This window comes from Mustela erminea, chromosome 15, assembly GCF_009829155.1.
Source record: "Mustela erminea isolate mMusErm1 chromosome 15, mMusErm1.Pri, whole genome shotgun sequence".
Taxonomy (NCBI): Eukaryota; Metazoa; Chordata; class Mammalia; order Carnivora; family Mustelidae; genus Mustela; species Mustela erminea.
Genome location: NC_045628.1, coordinates 9,050,024 through 9,071,415, shown reverse-complemented (window position 1 = coordinate 9,071,415; position 21,392 = coordinate 9,050,024). Strand labels below are relative to the sequence as shown.

The 21,392-nt window shown below is 38.2% G+C and overlaps 1 long non-coding RNA gene across 1 annotated transcript in view; it reads right to left on the bottom strand.

Moving 5' to 3' along the window:
- Window positions 1–2,086: 2,086 nt before the first annotated feature.
- The window catches only part of LOC116574008, a 38,109-nt gene continuing 18,803 nt past the window's right edge, over window positions 2,087–21,392 (bottom strand). Inside the window, exon 3 of the long non-coding RNA XR_004279099.1 lies at window positions 2,087–2,133. This is a non-coding gene — a long non-coding RNA (uncharacterized LOC116574008). The remainder of the gene's footprint in view (window positions 2,134–21,392) is intronic.

Sequence of the window (21,392 nt, the reverse complement as noted above, 5' to 3'; positions counted from 1 at the left end):
TTGTAAAACCCAGAATTAAGCTTTATAAATTCCAGGCAATAACTCATCACTTAGGGGCACCTGGGTGGCTCAGTCGGTTAAGTGGCTGCCTTACCTCAGGTCATGATCCTAGGGTCCTGGGATTGAGGTCCGAGTTGGGCTCCCTGCCCAGCTCTCTGCCTAGCAGAGAGCCTGCTTCTCCCTCTCCCTATGCCTGCCAGTCTGCATACTTGTGCGCTCTCTCTGTCAAATAAATACAAACCTTTTAAAAAGTAATAACTTATCAATTAAACCTGACAGAATATCTTGCGGATCATATTTATTGATTTCTCAACTTATTGAAGTACAGTTACATTTACTATGATGCCTCCAAGGCTAGACAAAATATGCAAGACTGACCATTGAGAGGTTGACATAAAATTAAATAAATCAATATGCCCTATCATGTACTTGAAAGCAGTAAGAAGAAAATTAGTTGCATTAAACGCATCCTGTCATTTCATCTTATCTTGAGGAAACTGTACTCTGGAGTATTTTGTGGAAAAATATAAAAATCATAGAGATATGGGCATTTCTGTGCATAAACTTAAAATTGAATACGGGCCAGTGTGAACATCAGGTGCGATTAGAAGTGGTGCTTTTTAAAGTGAGCAAAGGGGGAAAAAAAGAGAGAGAGAAACCAAGAAACAGACTCCTAACTCTAGAGAACAAACTGGTGTTTGAGGGGAGGTGGGTGTGGGTTAAGGAGCACGCTTGTGATGGCTGATATATGGAAGGGTTGAATCGCTATGTTGTACACCTGAAACTCATATTACACTATATGTAATCTACCTGGAGTTTAAATAAAAACTTTTAAAAAATGGGTTGGAACACTTGGGGGGGGAAAAAAGCATTGCTGTTTATCCTTTTACAGTAAAAGGCAAATGACTTGAGTAATATTACCCGCTTTCATTTCAATCTTACTATCATTCCATGAAATGGTATTTTAAAAATAACAATTTTGGGTGCCTGGGTGGCTCCGTGGGTTAAAGCCTCTGCCTTCGGCTCAGGTCATGATCCCAGAGTCCTGAGATCGAGCCCCACATCAGGCTCTCTGCTCAGTGGGGAGCCTGCTTCCTCCTCTCTCTCTGGCTGCTTCTCTGCCTACTTGTGATCTCTGTCTGTCAAATAAATAAATAAAATATTTTTAAAAAATAACAATTTCAAGGCAAGTGAATAAAGACCCCTGACCTATGTCACACAACTCAGTAGCCTCCAAATATGTCTCCTGAGCACTTGAAACACAGCTAATGCAAAGTAAGACAAGATGTAAGTGTGAAATACCCATAGGCTTCAAAGACAGTACAGAAATAGAATATAAAATATCTCAATAATCATATTTTTATACTAATTATAACATAAATATATCTTTAGACATACCGGGTTAAATAAAATATATTATTAAAATTATTACCACCTATTCCTTCTTTTTTTTTTATTAATGTGACTGCTTGATAATTTTAACTACTTTAGTGGTTTGCTTTGTATTTGTTGGCTAGAGCTGCCTGAAAGGATACCAAAGGAAATGATCAGAAACAGGAGGGTGCAGGCCACCGTGGGCACAGAAGGCAGGCCGCACAAAGGAGGAGGTTGTGGGGCCCAGGCATCGTGGTATGATAGCTTATGTGGGTCCTTCTGCCTCTGATGCTCAGTGGAGATGCCTGCCTGCCGTCTTATATCTGCCCAAGGTGTAGATCTGGTTTTATACAAGACCTTCCAGAAAAGACCAGGAATCATTGATGCCACCTCTGCGGAGCCCCCAGGGACCAGAGCTGGCAACTTTTTGAGGACTTGGTTCAGCACCTGCTCAGGCTGCTTTTGCATCAAGGTAAGACGTGTAAGGGTAAACGAACTAACAAGCAACAATAACAATAACAATAACAATACAACAAAAACAACTCTTGTGGGGCATAGAGAGATGGCTGGAGAACTCGCGGAGAAGTAACAATAATCTTAAAAATACAAGCAATGAGCATGCAGTTTGTAGTATATTAGACTCACGCACTTCAACACTGAACAAAATATCCTACGAATTACTTATATATTGGGCTTGACACCTCATACTCACTTGGCACTCTGGTCTCTTCTGTAGCGAAGGCATTAATTAATATCTCTCTGTAGGGGAAGAGAATGAAGTAAATGGTCATATCATAGCCCTGGATGTCTGAAAGCTGCAGAACAAGGTGTCCAAACTGGGATCTCCCAAGAGGCACTCTGGAGAGCTTTGCACAGGACTATCACTTGCATCAGAAATACTCAGACCCCTGAATATCCCATTCCTTTTATGTGAAATAGGAGATTTAGAAGGACGGGCAGGGAAAAAGTATTCTCGCCTGAACTCATGAGGGGGAGTGATTAAGCTCATAAGCTTATTCATGAGATTAAGCATGAGAATTAACAATGAATTCATAACTATTTACTTAGAAGCCTTCTTTTATTACTCATTGCCTTTGAAACTAAGTAGCCTTACAAATTTGGACAACCCACAGCTATGACAGAAAATAATAATAATAATAATAATTGTCAAATTGGAATCTCCAGCAACTGTAACTGGTGTTATCAACTCTTCAAAAATCCTAATTATCAATTATAATATGTCCATGATAAGACTTTCTGTCTGGGCCAGACAGATTGTTCCTTTACTCTGAATTGAAATTGTGTAAGGATAGTTACTAATGGACTGGCCCAAGTCTTTGGAAAGAGAAAGATCTGGTTTCATAACCCACGTCCACAGTGTGGAAGCCACTGTGTGACTTTGGGCAAGTTGGGTAATGTTCGTCTTCACTTGTCAAATGGGCACATCTGTACCTACCTAATAAGGTTTTTGAAAAGATTAAAGGAGATAACTGTAATTCACTTTTGATGGCATAGTAAGAAATTTTAGAATCTGTGGAGAAAACAGTAACAATAAGGGATCGTGCATGGTAAGAATATGGGAAACGTTCAGTTAATTAAATGGTGTCTAACTGTATTGTGCGCAGTCCCAGCCTCAAGAGTTTCTCCAGTCTTGACATGGAAAATATGGGCCATACCAATGCCAGGCCAAGGCCACCAAGAAACCTCTCCTTTTATCTATTTTATATATTTACACAATGCATGTGGTTCACAGGATTTCGCTGAATATATGCAAAAGAGTTTTCCTGCTATTGAAAAAAACTTCGATAGCCATTGATATAGAGAGGGTAAATCTGATAAAATTTGATAATATAATCTGATATAACCTGAACTAAGCTTTTTCAAGTATTGATGTCACATTAGCCTGGCATCACTGCATCTCTTTCTTAATCTCCAGGTGGGAAGAATCATTTGTGGGTCCTGGAATCTGCATTAAAAAGTTAAAAAAAAAATCTTGATACCATCACAAGAAGAAAGGGGGACAAAGAGGAAGACTTTGCCACTGACATTACTGTAGCAAGGAAGACGTATTACCAAGTTATCAAGATAACTTGATTTATCTTCAGCAAATCATTTTATAGATCAATACTGAGATCTTGAGCAGAAACCACATAGTTTTGTGTTGTTTTGTTTTTCTCATTGCTCACCCATTCAAGCCATACAGCAGTCTTCACCAAGAATGAGTCCAGATTTATCCCACAGGGGTAGCGAAGAGCTACATGGATTGGCCATGTTTTCCAGAACTGGAGATTTACCAAGACACACAAGACTATCTGGAAACATTTGTTCTCCTGGCATGGCTGATATTGTTGTTGTTGTTTTCTGGTTTGTTTTGTTTTTTTCTGACCTTTGCTGACTTCCTCTAGCTTCCACTTTCATGAGAAGTTCCCAAACTCAGGAACAATTATAAGACCTAACCCTCTTTAGTGACAGGACCCACACCGGAACTTGGTTTCAGAATCCACAAGCCTCACCATTACTCCTTACTGAGTCAAGCACCATGTTATAGGAAAAGGGGAAAAACAAGAAATTCAGTTATAAGCCACAGGCTTATGACTGGCCTAAACAAAAGGATTGTCACATTTCCAGGCAACCCCAAGGGAACCATACACAGAGATTTAGGGTCCTGTGTCAGAGTGACGTGAGTGCTTGTTTCCCAGGCAGGATTCTCTGTGGAAATTTCAGAGGAAAGGAAGCTCAAAGAAAAGGTTCAAAGGAACCTCAAAGGGAAGAGTAACTAACTCATCTAGGACAGAAAAGTGTTCCTTTGCGTCCTACACAAATGTGTCACCAACTCCTCCCCTTTATTCTCTGAGATGAAGGGCAGGGCCCAGGAGAGCCCAGGAGAGATTATTAGGTGAAACAAAGAACCGCAGCCAGAGCAGAACCAGCTTCAAAATAATAAAGAAAAGACTTGGACTCCTCTCTGAATTCCAGGAGGAAGATTCTTTGCTGTGGGAGGAGCTGCGAAAGACAGGACGGAATGTGCATGAGTGCCGTCACCAGCACATTGAAATCCGGTCTTCAGGATGAACAGATGGCCTCACACCAAAGCCCTCGAGTGTGTGTTTGAAGTACACATCGCGGAGTTCTGGCAAATAAATTGTTTCCTGAGCGCTGACAACTCAATGTGTGGCAACCTGAGCTTTGAAAGCCGCTGGCTAAAAAGAAAGTAAGTTAAGGAAGTAAAGGAAAGTCGTGAACCACTTCTAACCATTTCCCAGGAGAAAAGGACAAGCAGAAAGGAACCCGACTGGCCAGAGTCTAATAAAGGAGGTGCTTGAGTTGTGGAAATCAAAGAATTTCAGGGCAGGACTCAGAAAAAACCCTACGTTTCTCACTGTATTATCTTACCTCCCGGAAGGACTGTTGCGGTTGCTTTAATTCACGCCTGGAATTTTCCAGAAAGGACTGTCTGGTTTCTTTGTGAAAGTGTCATAATTCCTCTCAATGTCAAAGTCCCCTGGGGACTCAGAGGTTTTACCTTTGTCTGCATACCTAGTGGCATACATTTCTACACTCAAAGATGTTTTTCTTTTTGCCTGAAGTATACACTCAATTACTGAGGTATACTCAGGAGATCACTGTAAATGTAAATCAGAATTGTTCATGATACAGACAACAGGGCAAGGCTTTAAAAGACCCTTAGTTGAAATAGCACCTGTTGCTTGACATAAATTTTACCGTGCACAGAATTCCATCGATGGGCATAGAGGAGATACGTATTAAGCTAATACAACATGTTCGGTATCTTTATTCCTTGTGCACTGTAGATGTCTGTGGAGGTGACTTGGCTCTTTAAGATTCTGACCATATCATCCCTCCAGAGGGACCAGGGGTCATAATCTCATCATCATTTCGCTGCTTTTACTGCAGTTCCCATCTGACCTGAACTTGCCCTCTGTGGCTGCTCTCCTACCCCTGTGCTGATCCACATATGAAACAGGGCCCCTCTTCTCCCCTTCCCCCCAAACAATCCAAGCAGTGCTTTGTGGGTGGAGAAGGGTTTGCTAAAGATCAGAGTGCAGGAGAGGGGCTGACAAATGCAGGCATTAAGTTAACCTTGGAGATTAAACATTACTGTGTCGGAGATTCCTTCCCAAGCCTGGGGTTACTCATCAGCTACTCCCTCAGCGAGCACAACCCTCAATCACGAGGCAAAGTCCTGCCCTTCTCCGTACCTAGTGCATCCCCAGGCTCCCCCAGTCTCCGCCATGCTCTGCTCCTGCTCCCCTACATCGTGAACTATCTGCTTCTCTTACCTGGAAATTCAAATGAAGTCATGCTCCAGCCACTACGAAACTCTGGACCTACTTTTGTCTCTCTACAACGTTGTTAATACCCCTCCTTCCAGGAGGGCTTTTCTAACCTGGACTGCTGCCGCTAGCACATAGAGGAATTAACGGAGGCTTTGAAATTTCAGTCGTTTATTTCTACCTCTTTCCCTCCTGTCTCTACAAAAGGCAGAGAGCAGCGGAGAAACACATTTTCCCTCTGAAATGGATTCTTCTCCCTGCGCCCGTCTCCAACAGCGGTCAGAACTGGGCAGTCTGGGTTCAGAATAACATTTTCCCCTCGTTATATTCAAACTAAAACGGAAACAAACCAACAAAAAAGGCAGAGCGAGGGACCACAATGACATTTACCCAGTGTGGGCCATTTGTTAATGTATCTCATAGGATTGTACAGCAACTCTCATTTCCTTAAAGACGGGCGGGGCTGAGCCGTCCAGACATCCACGAGGGCAGTCACTAGCCACATATGGCCATTTCGGTTTAAATTTTTTGTAAGATTTTATTTATTTATTTATTCATTCATTCATTCATTTGAGAGAGAGAAAGAGTGCACACGAGCGACAGGAGCAGGGTAGGGGGTAGGTGTGGAGAGGGAGAGGGAGAAGCAGACTCCTCTCTGAGCAAGGAGCCTGACTACTCTGGCCTCCATCCCAGAACCCAGAGATCACGAGATCATGACCTGAGCCGAAAGCAGACACACACTTAACTCACTGAGCCACCCAGGTGCCCCTCAGGTTAAATTTTAATTAATTAAATAAAATTAAAAATTCACTTTCTCATTCACACTAGCCACATTTTAAGTGTTCAGTAGCCACATGCAGCTAGTGACTAGTCTATGACATAGTATAAAATTACAGAACATTTCCACCAATGTCCAGAAATTTCAACTGGACAGTGCTAGTCTAGATAGAAAAAAAAACAAAAACATATCCCACATGTTGAATAATACATACTAACCTGCATTTAATCTGGGGCCAAAGGTATGGAATTAACCACCATCAAGAAGATTCAGATGTAAACCATGAGAATAAAGCCTTCTCGGAGATACAATTATCTTTGAATTTCAGAATGCTCACAGAAAAATTTGATTTCTTCACTGCTTCAGAAACTTTCAAAGGAAGGCCCACTAATGACTTAGCTGACATAAATGTTTGTTAAAGTTGAGGGAGGGACATGTAAACTCCACCATGGTGATCAAGAACATTCATGACAGAGATCAGGCATAGATTCCTTAATTCACCTCCATCTGAGCTCAGATAAAATACGGCAATCTTACTCAATCCTTAGTCTAGTTGGTGTAATGTACATTACAAAGTAGCACATCGGTGCTAGATTTTCATCTTCTGATCAAAGGAATTCTAATGAGGTAATCCAGAGAAATCTCAGGAGTTTTCTACACTTTATTCACAGATTTCAATGTAAGAAACTTCTGACCAAGGGGGGGGGGGGGCACACATTAAAGGAAAAAGTATAATTAATTAAAATGCATTTATAACAAAGTCTACATGCATACTCGTTGCACTTTACCTATATTACCTCATTTAAATTCTTGACAATCTCCTCATAGAGATATTATAATCCCACTTTATGCATGAAAGCATTAGAGAGATCGAATCATTCTTAAAGGTCACATGCTTCCTAGGTGCAGAGCCATGTTCTCCAAAATGTCTCCTTACTCCACTATGCTCTCTCTAAAATGTAAGACATTTGGGTATTCAGGGAACACACAGAATGGCAACTCTCTGCTATTCATTGAGGTTTAAGACTAACTGATGCCAACCGACAAGGCCAACCAAGCAAGCATTCACTTCAAATCTACTAAAGGGAAACAGAGGGTCCCCTGAATCCCCAAGCTTATCAGTAATTGTATATTTGACACTGGGATCCATGGATGGTAACAAGCACCACATCATTCATTCCCAAGCTCATTGTCAATAGAAACACACCCTCCACACAACCAATATACCTTGACCTCTACCACATGGACCTGTGCTGGGCACTGCACTAGGCATATGCTAGGGTGTGGTACCTGCTCTCACAGACTTGGTAGACTACTAGCCACGTAGACTAGATATTTGCACTATGTGGTGCTTTGAGAAGATATTGTTGTATTCAGTGAAAGCTTAATATTGTCTGAGGCCTGTTGTATTTATGTGCTTAAAAATATACCTAACCACCTCACACCCATCAGAATGGCTATGACCCAAAGCACAGAATATAGTAAGCATTGGCAAGGGTGGGGATGTAAAATGGTGCAAACACTATGGAAAACAATATGGCGACTCCTCAGCACTAATAATAGAACTATTATATGATCGGGCGATAACCCAAAAAAGTCTTAGAACTAATAAATAAATTCAATAACATTGCAGTATACAAAACCAACATACAAAAACCAGTCGCCTATACACTCACAATGAGCTGTCTGAATACAAATGACAAAGCAATCTAATTTACAATAGCATCAAAAACAATGAAGTACTTAGGAATTTAACCAAGGAGGTGAATAGACTACAGAGAGGGGAATATGAATGATAGAGAATATTGTTAGGAAACCAGTGACATAGGAAGAATATCAGGAAATTTGAACCTATACGAGGGCATGGAAAAGAGACTTTGTAGATTATTAGAAAGTAAAATCAACAGTGTTACGTGACAAATCAGTAAGAAAAACAAAAAAGAAATAGAATGGTATAAATGGATGCTCCCTTGGTGTTTTTATTTCTGAAGTTGGACCTTACTGATTTTCGTCCTTTCTTCTTTATGTATATGAGAATTTAAGGATATATATTTCTTATTAAGTATGTTTTTAACTATATCACACAAGTTGTTCGTTTGCAGAGGGAGAGAGAGAAAGAATCTGAGCGTAAAGTTCAGCACAGAGCTCAATCTCATGACGGGATCATGACCTGAGCAAAAATGAAGAGTCAGATGCTTAACTGACTGAGCCACCCAGGCGTCCCTACATCACACAAGGTTTTATGTAGTGTATCTATTATCAGTTCGAAGTGATTTCCAATTTCCATTAAAATATCTTTTTTTGAATGTGTTAAAACAGCACATTTATACTTTCAAATGCATAGTACTTTTTAGTTATTTTTATTTCTTATTTTTTCCTGAGTTGCATTGAAGTAAAAAAAAAACATAATCTGTATAATAACACTTCTTAAGCTATATTGAGACTTGGTCTGCAGCATAGTATGTAGCTCCTTTTTATAAATGTGCTCTGTGGATTTGAAAAAAGAAATATGCATTCTCTAGCTGTTGAGTACAGAGTTCTATACATGTCCATTTAATGAGGATTATTCATTGATTGCATTGTTTAAATATTCTATAGCCCTAGTAAATATCTTTCTTCAGCTATCAATCACTATGACAAGGATTTAAAAATATTCCACTAAAGCACTTGTCTTGTGCATTTTTTGGTTCCATGAATTTTCACCCTTACATGTTTTTAAACTATATTGTGGACCTAGTTTGGGATTGCTCTATCTTCTTGCTGAATTGAAAATGTTATCATTGTATTGGACACCTCTTTATTCCTTAAAGCCTGTTTCGTTTGATTTGTTTTTAATTAGTATTTGCCTAAAACATCTTTTTCTATGTTTTTATTTTTCAGACTTTGTCCTTTTATTTGAAGTGCACTTTCTGAAAATAACATATAAGTAAGTTTATTTTTAAATTTCGTGTTGAAGCTCTAAACCTCAAAGTAACCCTGGGGGGGGTGCTTTATAATACAATTGGGTCATGACAGTGAAGCCCTCATGATGGGATTAGTGCCCTCAGGAGAAGAAATATGAAAGAGACAGAGACAGAGAGACCTCTCCACCATGTGAGGTCACAGCAAGAAGGAAGCCATTTGCAAGGTGGGAAGAGGACTCTCACCAGGAAAGGAATCTGCCAGCACCTTGACCTTGGACTTCCAAGCTCAGAACTCTGAGAAATAAACTCCTTTTATTTAAGCCACATGGTCTGTGGGTATTTTGTCATAACAGCCCAACGGGGCTAAGAGGGCATTTCATCGCCTGTTTGGTGCTAAATTTCTTACGGTACTGGTCCTGAAGTGTGAGTTTTCAAGAAACAGCAGTATCTTACAGATAAAAGTAAATCACATGTAAATATCTAAATAACATTTTTCAGAATATGAAGGATGAAATTTTTGAAGTAGATCCATTGGTGAATGGTTCTTAATTTAAATTATCTCCTCCTGAATGTTCCAAAGAAAAGAGGCTGAGAAATATACTCTGTGATTCTGGGAACCGATACTTGGTAAATCCTAGCCCAAACTCCCTTTCCTAGATAGTCACAATGGGCATGATCACAGGACAGATTTTGCAATGTCCTAAAGCAAAGAAATCAGATTATATTGGTGGAATTCCCAAAGTCTCTAAAACTCATTTAACAACTGAAACACCTTTTATTTTCTAATAATAATTACCAAATCTCAAATAAATTTGGAAATTGCTGCCTTAACAGTTTAAAACATTTTTAAAACTCAATAATAAATTCACAAAGAAAGATTTTTAAAGAATTTCTTAGTTTTTTTCCAAAAATTAATATCAGATTTTGAACAAAACTATTCAGAGGCTGACATATGTTCATTATTTTGTTGGCTCAACTTGTCAGTAAGTCACTTAATCATATCAGTGGTTATTCAAAAGGTTGGTAGCTGAACTAATGAAAAAAGTGAAGTGTTATCCTTCATGTGAGAAAATAGGGATAATAACTCACTACTAGTACAGGGTGAAAGTTGTTTTCACCAGTAGTGACAGATCTAATGAATCCATCTACCCTCTCTTTACTCGTATGATAAGTGACGGACTTTTTCATAACAGCTGGCTAAAGTTAGGGACAGGAAAAATTCACAGAAACAGGATACAAATAAAACTATCACTTTTTGAATTTTGGATTTTACCAATGCAGTTTAATAATTGAGGGTTTTTAAAGATATGCCTGTATCTAGTAGGGTTCAGTTTGCCTATTTATTTCTTAATTTCTAACGCATCAATTATAACATATCTGCAGGACATTTTAAAAATCTCTCATAATTAAGACCTAAACCACACTTATATGTTCAATTGCTAATGTTTCTCCTCAATTTTTCCACTTCTTCTTTTTAATATTCCTTGCTGTTTATAGAGCATTTTTGATGGCTGTCCCCAATCTGACACTAATTCCAGCGTAGATTAAAATTACAACTTGTTTATATTCATCTTTGTTCAAAAGGAAAATTTTCCACTTAGAAAGAAATTATTTAAGAATGCTGACAAATTTAATATTTTTAATTTCATGTTACCATTTTTAATTTAAAAAATCTTGTTCGGTTAATCTGGTAAATGCTAAAATCTTTAGGATAGGTGGGTGTACTTATGAAATAATAAGGGACAGATACCACATTAGATCTAATCACCCTACTCAGGGTTTTACCAGCTCATCCTCACACAAATTTCCTTCTCTAGTGTTACAATTAGATATTACAATTACAATTAGTGTTACAATTAGCAATGACAGTTACCATTTAAAAGGAGCTGTACTCAGTTTCTCTCCATGAATCTATAAAAGCACACTGTGAGGTGGCTTTAATCATTTCCATTCAGGTCATAAAATTGCCATAATTGGCAATTTGTCAGTGAGACATAGAGAGGGGGAAAGTCAGGACTGGTTGCTGTTCTATCTGTTCTTTCTCACCTTTATGCTCCCACATGTGTTATCTCTGTCTACCTTTGTACTCGGAACTCCAGTTGATTCAACCAAACACTGTGAAGCCTACATCTTACTTAACAATCTGTTTCTCTACCAAGCAAGTGTATAATTGTGAAGCCAGTATCCAGGAGATGAAGAAAATCCAAAGTGCTAAGACCAGTATTTGTACCATTTCTCCTTCAGAGGCATCTGACAATTCTAGAGGTTGTAGAGGAGAGGCTCAACATTGAGCAGAATTCTCAAGAGACTCAAAAGCCAAAGGGTTCACCGGCAATGAACAATTCAAAAAGGAAATAAAGAAAAAATTATATTTATAGTAGTATCCAGAGGAATAGCACATCTATGTGTATATATAAATTTAATCAAGAAGGTAGAAGACTTATACTCTGAAAATTACTGAAAGAAAGTAAAGAAGACCTAAATAAATGGAAAGACATCCCATGTTCATGTATTCAAAGATTTAATATTGTTAAGAAATCAATACTACCCAAAGCAATCTACAGATTCAGTGCAATACCTATCAGAATTCCAATGGCCTTTTTTTTTCTTTTGCACAAATGAAAAATCTGACCTTTATGTTCATATGGAAGTACAAGAACTTACAATGGACAAAACCATCTTGAGAAAGAAGATCGAAGTTGGAAGTTCTACATCTCCCAATTTCAACATTAAGTATAAAGCTGTAATAATTAAGACTGTGTGACATTGGCATGAGAATAGACACATAGAGCAATGCAAAAAAAATTGGGAGTCCAGAAACAACTTCATACATTTATGGCCAATTGATTTTCTTTTCTTTTCCTTTTTTTTAAATTTATTTATTTATTTTAGAGAGGGGGTGGGGAGAAGCAGACGGAGAGAGAGTTCCAAGCTGACTTCACACTGAGCACAGAGTCCAACAAGGGGCTTGATCCTACCATCCTGAGATCACAGCCTAAGCCAAAACCAAAAGTCAGACACTTAACTGACTGCACCACCTGGGTGCCCATGGCGGATTGTTTCACAACAAAGATATCCATACTAATCAGTGGGGAAAGAATAGACTCTTCAGCAGTTGGTGCTGGGACAACAGGATAACCATATGCAAAGGGATGAAATTGTACCCCTACTCACACGACACAGAAAAATTAAATCAAATGGATCAATGAAGTAAATATAAGAGCTAAAATCAGACAAAAACAGAACAATAAATTTTCATGACCTTGGATTTGCAAAGCACTCTTAGATGTGACGTCATAAGTGCAAGCAACAAAAGAGAAAATAGATTGGACTTCATAAAAATTGGAAACTTCTGTGCATAAAAGAACAGTAGAAAGAAGGTGAGGGATGCATGGGTGGCTCAGTGGGTTAAAGCCTCTGCCTTCGGCTCAGGTCATGATCCCAGGGTCCTGGGATCAAGCCCCGCATTAGGCTCCGGCTCAGCAGGGAGCCTGCTTCCCTCTCTCTCTCTGCCTGGCTCTCTGGCTACTTGTGATCTCTCTCTTTGTCAAATAAATAAATAAAATCTTTAAAAAGAAAAGAAAAGAAAAAGAAAGAAGGTAAAAAGGGATTTCGCATAATGGGATAAAATATTTGCAAACTGTATATCTGATGATGGTCTAAAATTCAGACTATATAAAAATACTTAAACTAAACACAGTGATTCCAATAATTCCCATCTCCTACTATTTCCACTTTTGTTTCATACCCTCCACTTGATAGAGACCTTAGCCCAATGACTTGTGCCTAATATATATAACATGGCGAAAGTGATGTAAGCCAGTCATAAAAAGACAAATGTATTATTCTACTCATATGAAATGTCTAAAAACAGTCAAAATTATAGAAAGAGAAAGTAGAAGAGTGCTTACCAAGAGCTGGAGAATTAATATTTAACAGGTATATAGAGTTTCAATATTGCAAGATGAAAAAGTCCTAGAGATGTGTAATAACACAACAATGTGAATATACTAAATACTGCTGAACTACACCCTTAAAAATTGTTAAGATGATAATTTTATGTTGTGGTTTTTTTTTTACCATTGTAAGTGTCCTATTGAAACTGATGGGATGTCACTTCCACTAAGGTTAAAGAAAACGGAGATTTCTATCTTGCTGTTATTTTTTCTCTATTGCCTTCTCAGCATGCATGCTTTGATGAAGCAATCTGCCATCTTGGAGCAGCCCACATAACCAGCAATCATGAGCCAGGTTAAAAGTAGATTCTCCCCTAGCTGAATTTTGACATGACTAGAGTCCCAGCTGATACCTTCATGGAAGCCTGTGAGAGACCCTAAACCAAAGGATCCAAGTAAGCCACACCCAAATTTCTGACCTACAGAAACTGTGAGATAATAAATGTTGTTGTTTTAAACATCTAAGTTTGGGGTTATTTATTTTTTGGTAGCCAGCAGATAGATAACTAAGATAAGAGAGTCAATTAAAATCCAGTGTGGGGGGCATCTGGGTGGCTCAGTGGGTTAAGTAAGCCTCTGCCTTCGGCTCAGGTCATGATCCCAGAGTCCTGGGATTGAGCCCCGCATAGGGCTCTCTGCTCAGCGGGGAGCCTGCTTCCTCCTCTCTCTGCCTGCCTCTCTTCCTACTTGTGATCTCTGTCTGTCAAATAAATAAAATCTTTAAAAAAAAAAATCCAGTGGGGTTTTATCTATTGAAACCAATTATTTGATTCTAAAATTTATATGGGAATGTAACATACCAAGTATAGACAATTTTAAAGAATAACAAAGCTGGACACTTTGTACCATTGCATGTTAAAGCCTTTCATGAAGATACAGAAATAGAAAGTATGGAATGGTGCAAGGAGAGATAAACTCGATTATGGAACTGTCGAGTCCAGAAAAAGAACCACACACATACAACCACCTTCTTGATGACATAGGCAACTTTGTAATGTACAAGTAAAAGGATGATTGTTTCAATAAACAGTGCTGGGTCAACTGGACATATATAAGAAAAATTAATTTGCCACCTATCTATACATGGATCTATAATACAATAGGTTTTTGTGAACTAGTGGGAGGATTGTAAACTGAAAGATTAAACAATAAACTTTGAAGGAAAAACATCAGGGAATATCTTCATGATACTTTCTTATGTATCTATTTCTTGAACACATTTCTAAGGTGCTGGAAATATTCTATTCCTTGATCTGAGTGCTGGCTACACAGTTGTATTTGATTTGTGAAAATTCACAAAGCTACCCACACTTATGGTATATGCGTTTTTCTGTATGACTTTGAGAAATAGATACAAGAATTTAAAAAAAAATAATAATTGAGAGTAAATCTAACCAAATGTGTTCAAAACTCCAAACCAGAAAGTTATAAAACACTTTTGAGAAAAATTCAAAGACCTAAACAAATGGGGTTGGGGGGGGATATGCCAGGTTATGAACTGAAGAACAATACTAAAGATTTTAATTCTACCTAAACTGACATACGGATTCATCCTAAACCAACCACTGATAGGTGTTTTTTTTTTTTTTAGCATGAACTGATCATTGAATTTTAATATTTTCATAGAAATGCAGAGGGCCAAGAAGAGTTAAAGCAATATTAAAGAGTAAGAATAAAGTGGGAGAAATTGCCTAACTACATATGAAAACATACTATAAAACTCTAGTAATTAAGACAGTGGTATTGACATCAGGATAGATAAATATAGCATTGGGACAGAGTAGAGTCCAGCAATACATCCACACATATATGGATTCTTGATTTTTAATACATGTGGCATGGCAGAACAGTAGGAGAAGACAACCTTTTTTTTTCCCCTTTGGAAAAGACAATGTTGTCAATAAATGATTCTGGGTCAATTGGATATCTATATAGAAAATAAAATTAAACTTGTTCACAACTTCAAACTATATATAAATGTAAATCCTAGAAGAATTTAGGTCTAAATATGAAAAGCAAAACAATAAAACTTCAAGATCTTAGTTAGAAAAACTTTCTTTAAGTGGGACACAGAAAAGATTTTTTTCTTCAAATGTTTATCTAAATTCTAGTTAGTTACCATACCATGCAATATTGGTTTCAGGAGTAGAATTCAGTGATTCATCACTTACATACAACATCTAGTACTCAACAGGACAAGTGCCCTCCTGAATACCCAACCCCCACCCGCATCCCCCATAAACCCTTGGTTTGTCCTCTATCCTTAAGGGTCTCTTACGGTCTGTTTCCCTCTCTCATTCTCCCCCTTCCAATATGTTCATCCATTTTGTTTCTTAAATTCCACATATGAGTGAAATCATATGGTATTTGTCTTTCTCTAACTTATTTCGCTTAGCATAAAACCCTCTAGTTCCTTCCACATCATTGTGAATGGCAAGATTTCATTCTTTTTGATGGCTGAGTAAGATTCCAGTGTGTGTGTATATACCACATCTTCTTTCTCCATTCAACAGTCAATGGATATTTTAGCTCTCTCCATAGTTTGGCTATGGTTGATAATGTTGCTATAAACATCAGGGCGCATGTACCCCCTCTGAATCTCTATTTTTATATCTTTTGGGTAAATACCTAGTAATGCAATTGTTGTATCATAGGGTGGTTCTATTTTTAAGGGACACAGAAAATACTAACCAAGATGAAAAGACTGATAAACTGAACTCCATCAAAATAAAAAAAATGTTTATCAAAAGACATCAAGACAGTGCAAATTGGAGGAACATAGAGGGAACAGATATATGGAACACAAGACTAATAAAGTTTTCATATGCAGAATCTGTAAAGAATACCTTCAAATTCATAAGAAAAAACAATCTAACAGAAAAATTATGAGAAAAATCATGAGGATATCCTGTCAATACACATACAAAAAGATGTCCAACCTCATTCATAATTATGGAAAAGCAAGTTAAAAATATAATGACATAGTACACACACTAGGCTAAAAGTACAAGGTCTGGTGGAGGAAATGTAATTGGTACAATCTCTTTGCATCAGTTGAGATACATTGTGACTCAGCCAACAGGAACAGGTACAGATGTAATAAATAAATGTACAAAATATTTATTATAGTAACAGTTGTATTAGACCCTAGACTGGAAACAATCCAGATATCTATCTACAGTAGAGTGTATAGAAAATCTCTGAAAATTCATATGATGGAAAATTTTATATCAATGAAAAAGAATGAAATCCCACTAAATGCAACAATAGGCTTAGGTACTAAAATCATAATGCTGAGTAAAAGAAGCCAGACATGAAAGAATACAGACTGTATGTTTCCACTTATATGCATTTCAAAACTAGTCAAATAGGGGACCAGTGGACGGGAGGAAGGTAGTATTGATGAAGGGGGGTTGCAGGGTGGTAGCGGAGGGGGTCCTTCTGAAGTGCTGGATATCTTCTATGATCCGAGCTTGCTCAAGGTTACATGGGTGTCAGACCTCACTGAAGTGTATTTTATCATCTGTGTACTCTTTTCTATGGGTATTTCAATTTAAAAGTTAAAAAAATTTTTTCAATTAATTAAAAAAAAAAAATCTCTGTACCTGAATCTTAACTGTGGCCCTAAGGAGCATAACAAATAGCATGGAGGACATGGGGAGATGGGGAGGAGAAGGGAGTTGGGGGAAATTGGAAGGGGAGGTGAACCATGAGAGACTATGGACTCTGAAAAACAATCTGAGGGTTTTGAAGGGGTGGGGGGTGGGAGGTCGGGGTACCAGGTGGTGGGTATTATAGAGGGCACGGATTGCATGGAGCACTGGGTGTGGTGCAAAAATAATGAATACTGTTATGCTAAAAATAAAAAATAAATTTAAAAAAAAAGAAGATTCCTATCTTTTTCCTGATACGTGGCTCATGTACTATCATATGCCAACATTCAGCAACTCTTAGCCTCTAATCTTATGCCCCCTCCTGAGATCTGCTCTCAGTCTCGGATGGCCGCCATTTTGACTCAACCTTAGCCTTTCTTCCCATCCACCTCCAGTGGCTCCACCAGGCCTAGATCCCTCAACAGTGTGAGATACCACAGCTGACCCTTTCCTCTAAGTGAAAGAGGACACAGTTATGACGTCTGCTTTATACACTTTGTTCATGCCTATCTCCCTCAGGACAGCAGAAGCTCCCCAGCAAAAGAAACTGCTTTCCTCATGTTTGTATGCAGCAGATCCCCAGCACAGGGCCCGGCAGGCAACAGACATTCAAGAAGGGGGGAAGGATGCTACCTTGACAATGTATTTGACAAAACATATACCAGTGTCAGAAGAACAGAAAGGGTAGTAGAGAGCAGGCCAGAGGAGAGGGATGCTTTTATGCTCCTGGTTCTGAACTAAATGGATTTGATTACATTTATCTGAAAGCCTTCAATGTTTTGTTTTGTTTCCCCTGATTTTGCCTACACTTGACTTCAAACATCCTTCTGCTAAGTTCTAACTAAGGTACATTTCTCTATAATTATCTGATTACCAGAGAGATTAATAAACCTTTTCAGCTTGGCTCATAAATCACAGAGTTTTACAAGTGGGAGATTTTCAAAGAAGAGGCAAAATCTCATTGCTTAGTCACTCTATTGTCTACTTGAATCAGTTTTAGAATCTAACAGCACTTCATGTTCAAAGGCATATAAAAGTATTGACTTACTTTGAGATGAACATTATGTTCTAATGACCAAAAGTGATAAATATTGTATTGAATGAAAGTAAGACAAGCCCAGTATTTCAAATGACTATCAATCTTTATGTTTTCCCAGATGAAAATACACTCCTATTTTATTACCAGAGAACAATTTGAAAGCTTTAAACTACTAAAGAGACTAAGTAATACTATGTCTGGTAAAAGAACGTGGGTATTATTGTATCCAGCAGGCTTATGGCTTGGAGAAGTTGGTATTAAAGAAAGGCAGAGTGGGTGTCAGATTCAACTGAGAACCAAGAGGAGAGACCACCAGCGGTTGTCCAATGTAGCACCAGATTGGGAAATCCTAGGGAAGCCTCTAAGGACAGTAACCAAAGACTATTCACCTGAGAAAGTTGGTATGTTTATTAGACAAAAAGCAGTGGCTGCTATATTCTACTGTTTGAATCCCTTTTCAGCAATCCAGACTGAATGACATCTTACGGCTTACTCTCTGAACCACCTAGAAAGTTAAATTTAGTTAGGAACCCTCCTCTTAGCTCACCCCATCATTCCCTTTCCTACTCTTACATTTTTTGGCAATATTAAAGAAAATTCTGTAAGAACCTGCACTAAGGCCTTTTTGAACCTAATAGTTCTCATTTCAGTGGTGGCATCACAGAACAAATAGCACGCTTAGTCAATCAGCTCTAGAATTGCCTCCAGATGCCTTTCCAAAATTCATAGCTAATTTTGCAAAAAGAAGGCCTATCACTATCTTAAACTTGTATGAAAAAAAGGAGAATATAAAATATATCACAGCGACACAAGGGAAGAACAGATTTACTTTCCTTAATTCTAATTCAAAAAAATAAAATCCCTGGGAAGAACTCTGACTTGGGTCATGCACCCATCTTTAAGGACAAGGACTGAAGACTATATGATTGGCAGTTCCCACTATAATAAAAGTTTTCAAGTCAGAAGAGCAATTGGCTCTCCCCTCAAAAAGACATGCTATTCCCAGAAAAGACCAAAAATAGATTTGTTCCATAAACGCATGTTGCAGGGTTTGAGGGATATAATTAATAAATCCTTCTTGAACTGTCTCTGAGTTTGGAAGTGATTAAGAGATAAATGCAGGTATTCAATGAGCAGAGATGAAATTACCTGTGTTTAGGCTGAATTAGAGGGAATTTCAGATCTACAGCCAGTAGTTACCTTATATCTGACCCCATGTCTAGAGCTTGGGATTACAAACCCAGTGGAGAGTTTGGATCTTCAAAGCAGATTTGCCAACCCAAAATAGCTGCCTCCCACCAACAAACCTCACAGTGAAGACAGAAATAAATGTTTTATGTAAGGATGTTATCATTGTATGAGCAGCATATAAATGTAAAGATGGATATTTATAAAGAAATGTCATTCATGCACTCAATAAACATATAAGAAATATCTCCTATGTGCCAGGCACTGTTCTTGGTTCTTGGCACACAAAAATGAACCAGTCAAAGACTCCTGCTCCTGTAGAACTTAATTCCTAGGAGTAAAACAGAGACTGAAGGATATGAAAGAGAGAAAGAATATACTAGCAACAATAGCTAGATAGCAAAGAATAAATAAATAGAGTAAAATTAACTTGTTAAAATTCATATCATGAGTTTAGGAGCACACAGTATCAAATAAACAAATCGTGGGAGAAGAAAAGTTGGAGAATTTGACATCTCTCAGACCACTAGGGAAGAGAAACTTTCAGTAAAGGAAGCCAAGGGGCATAATTAGAAAAAGGCATGTAAGAATCTTCATGTTGGGTATCATACTAGTCAGAGTTCAACCAGCGAAACAGGACCAGTAGGAGATAAATATTAAGAGACTGGTTGAAATGAATTGGCTTCTGTGCCTATAGGAGCCACCAAGGCAAGTCTGAAATCCATGGGGAGGGCTGACCTGAAGGGGGCACGGGCTCAATCTCCACTTCACAGGCAGGATTTCTTCTGAGAAGCCTCAGCTCTGCTTTTAGGATATTTCAGTGGATTGAATCAAGCCCACCCAGATTATCTAGAACAATCGTCCTTCCTTAAAAATTAAGGACTTTAATGATTTTAATGATTATGGACTTTACATCTACAAAATACCTTCATTACAACACCTTAGCCTATGTTTGATTGAGTTACTGGGAAGGGAGCCTTGCCAAGTTGACATGTAAAAGTGGCCATTGCAGGTGTGAACATTTAAAAAACAAAAACAAAAACAAACAATCAAACAAACAAACAAAAACCCTTCTTCATCAATGACTGAGAGAGAGAGAAATAGTTCATGAACAGAACAGATGAAGCCCACTCCCCAACCAGGTGAAAGGGCTACCTATATGTCTACTGTGTCACCCAGAAACTTACCTGTCACCTGCAACAGATTTGAAGTTATTATGGAACATGAACCATAAAGCCCACAAACCTACCACTCACTGTACATAAACCATCGTGATCAGAGTTCATAGCAGTTCTTCTATGTAAGCTGTTCTCATGTCATACCTTGGGTTCTTGCCTTCCTTCCTTTGCCATATTCTTCCCTCCCCTGAGAAGAGGCTCACTGTCTCTTTCCCCACCACGTAACCTGTCTTAACTCTTGCTGGACTTCTCACTGTCTAATGTGTTTAGTCATTTCTCATATGCCTCTTCCTTCCTCTCCTAGACGGGAACCTCTCTGAAGACAAGAGCCGATTCTTATGTACGGAGTCATAGATGGCTCATAGAGGAAACCCAAAATAAGTGTCATGAATAAATAATGAGCAACTGAAAGAAGAACTGTAAATGAGACATTTTAAACGAGGACGAAGATTTCAATACAAAAACTCAAAAAGCCTCTAAATAATTAATAGTAAGTGTCCAGCCAATTCAGTAACAAAGAGTTACATTTAGACGATCTTTAAGTTTGCAGAATGCCTTGGCGTCTCCTGCAATATTAATGTTCCAACTGAATAACACAATTAATTTTTGACCAACTTTAAAAAAGAAAAGGAAGACTATGAAGTCAGAGTGTTGCAAAATTAATTCAAAACAGCAACCCACTTACAGACTTAGAAACAAGCACAGCATATCCTTTAAGGGAAATTCAACTTTTCACCACATTATCGGTACAGGACTAGTATCTGGAATAAATAGCATAATTCTTCATGAAGGCTAGCACTGGATCTATATTGAACTTATTTTTTCATTGATAATCACGTTCTCAAAACTGGCATCAGTAGGCATTGTTAATGCAAAGGACAAGTTTGATTTTATTTTTCAAGAGCAAAAGATGTTTCTACATCTAGTGTCTTTACATTAGAATTAGAAGAAGAAGAGTGGTAGATGCCCGCCCAAAATATCTTCACTGTGGGACTCCCTGTGACCTGAAGCACTCACCCTACCACTCA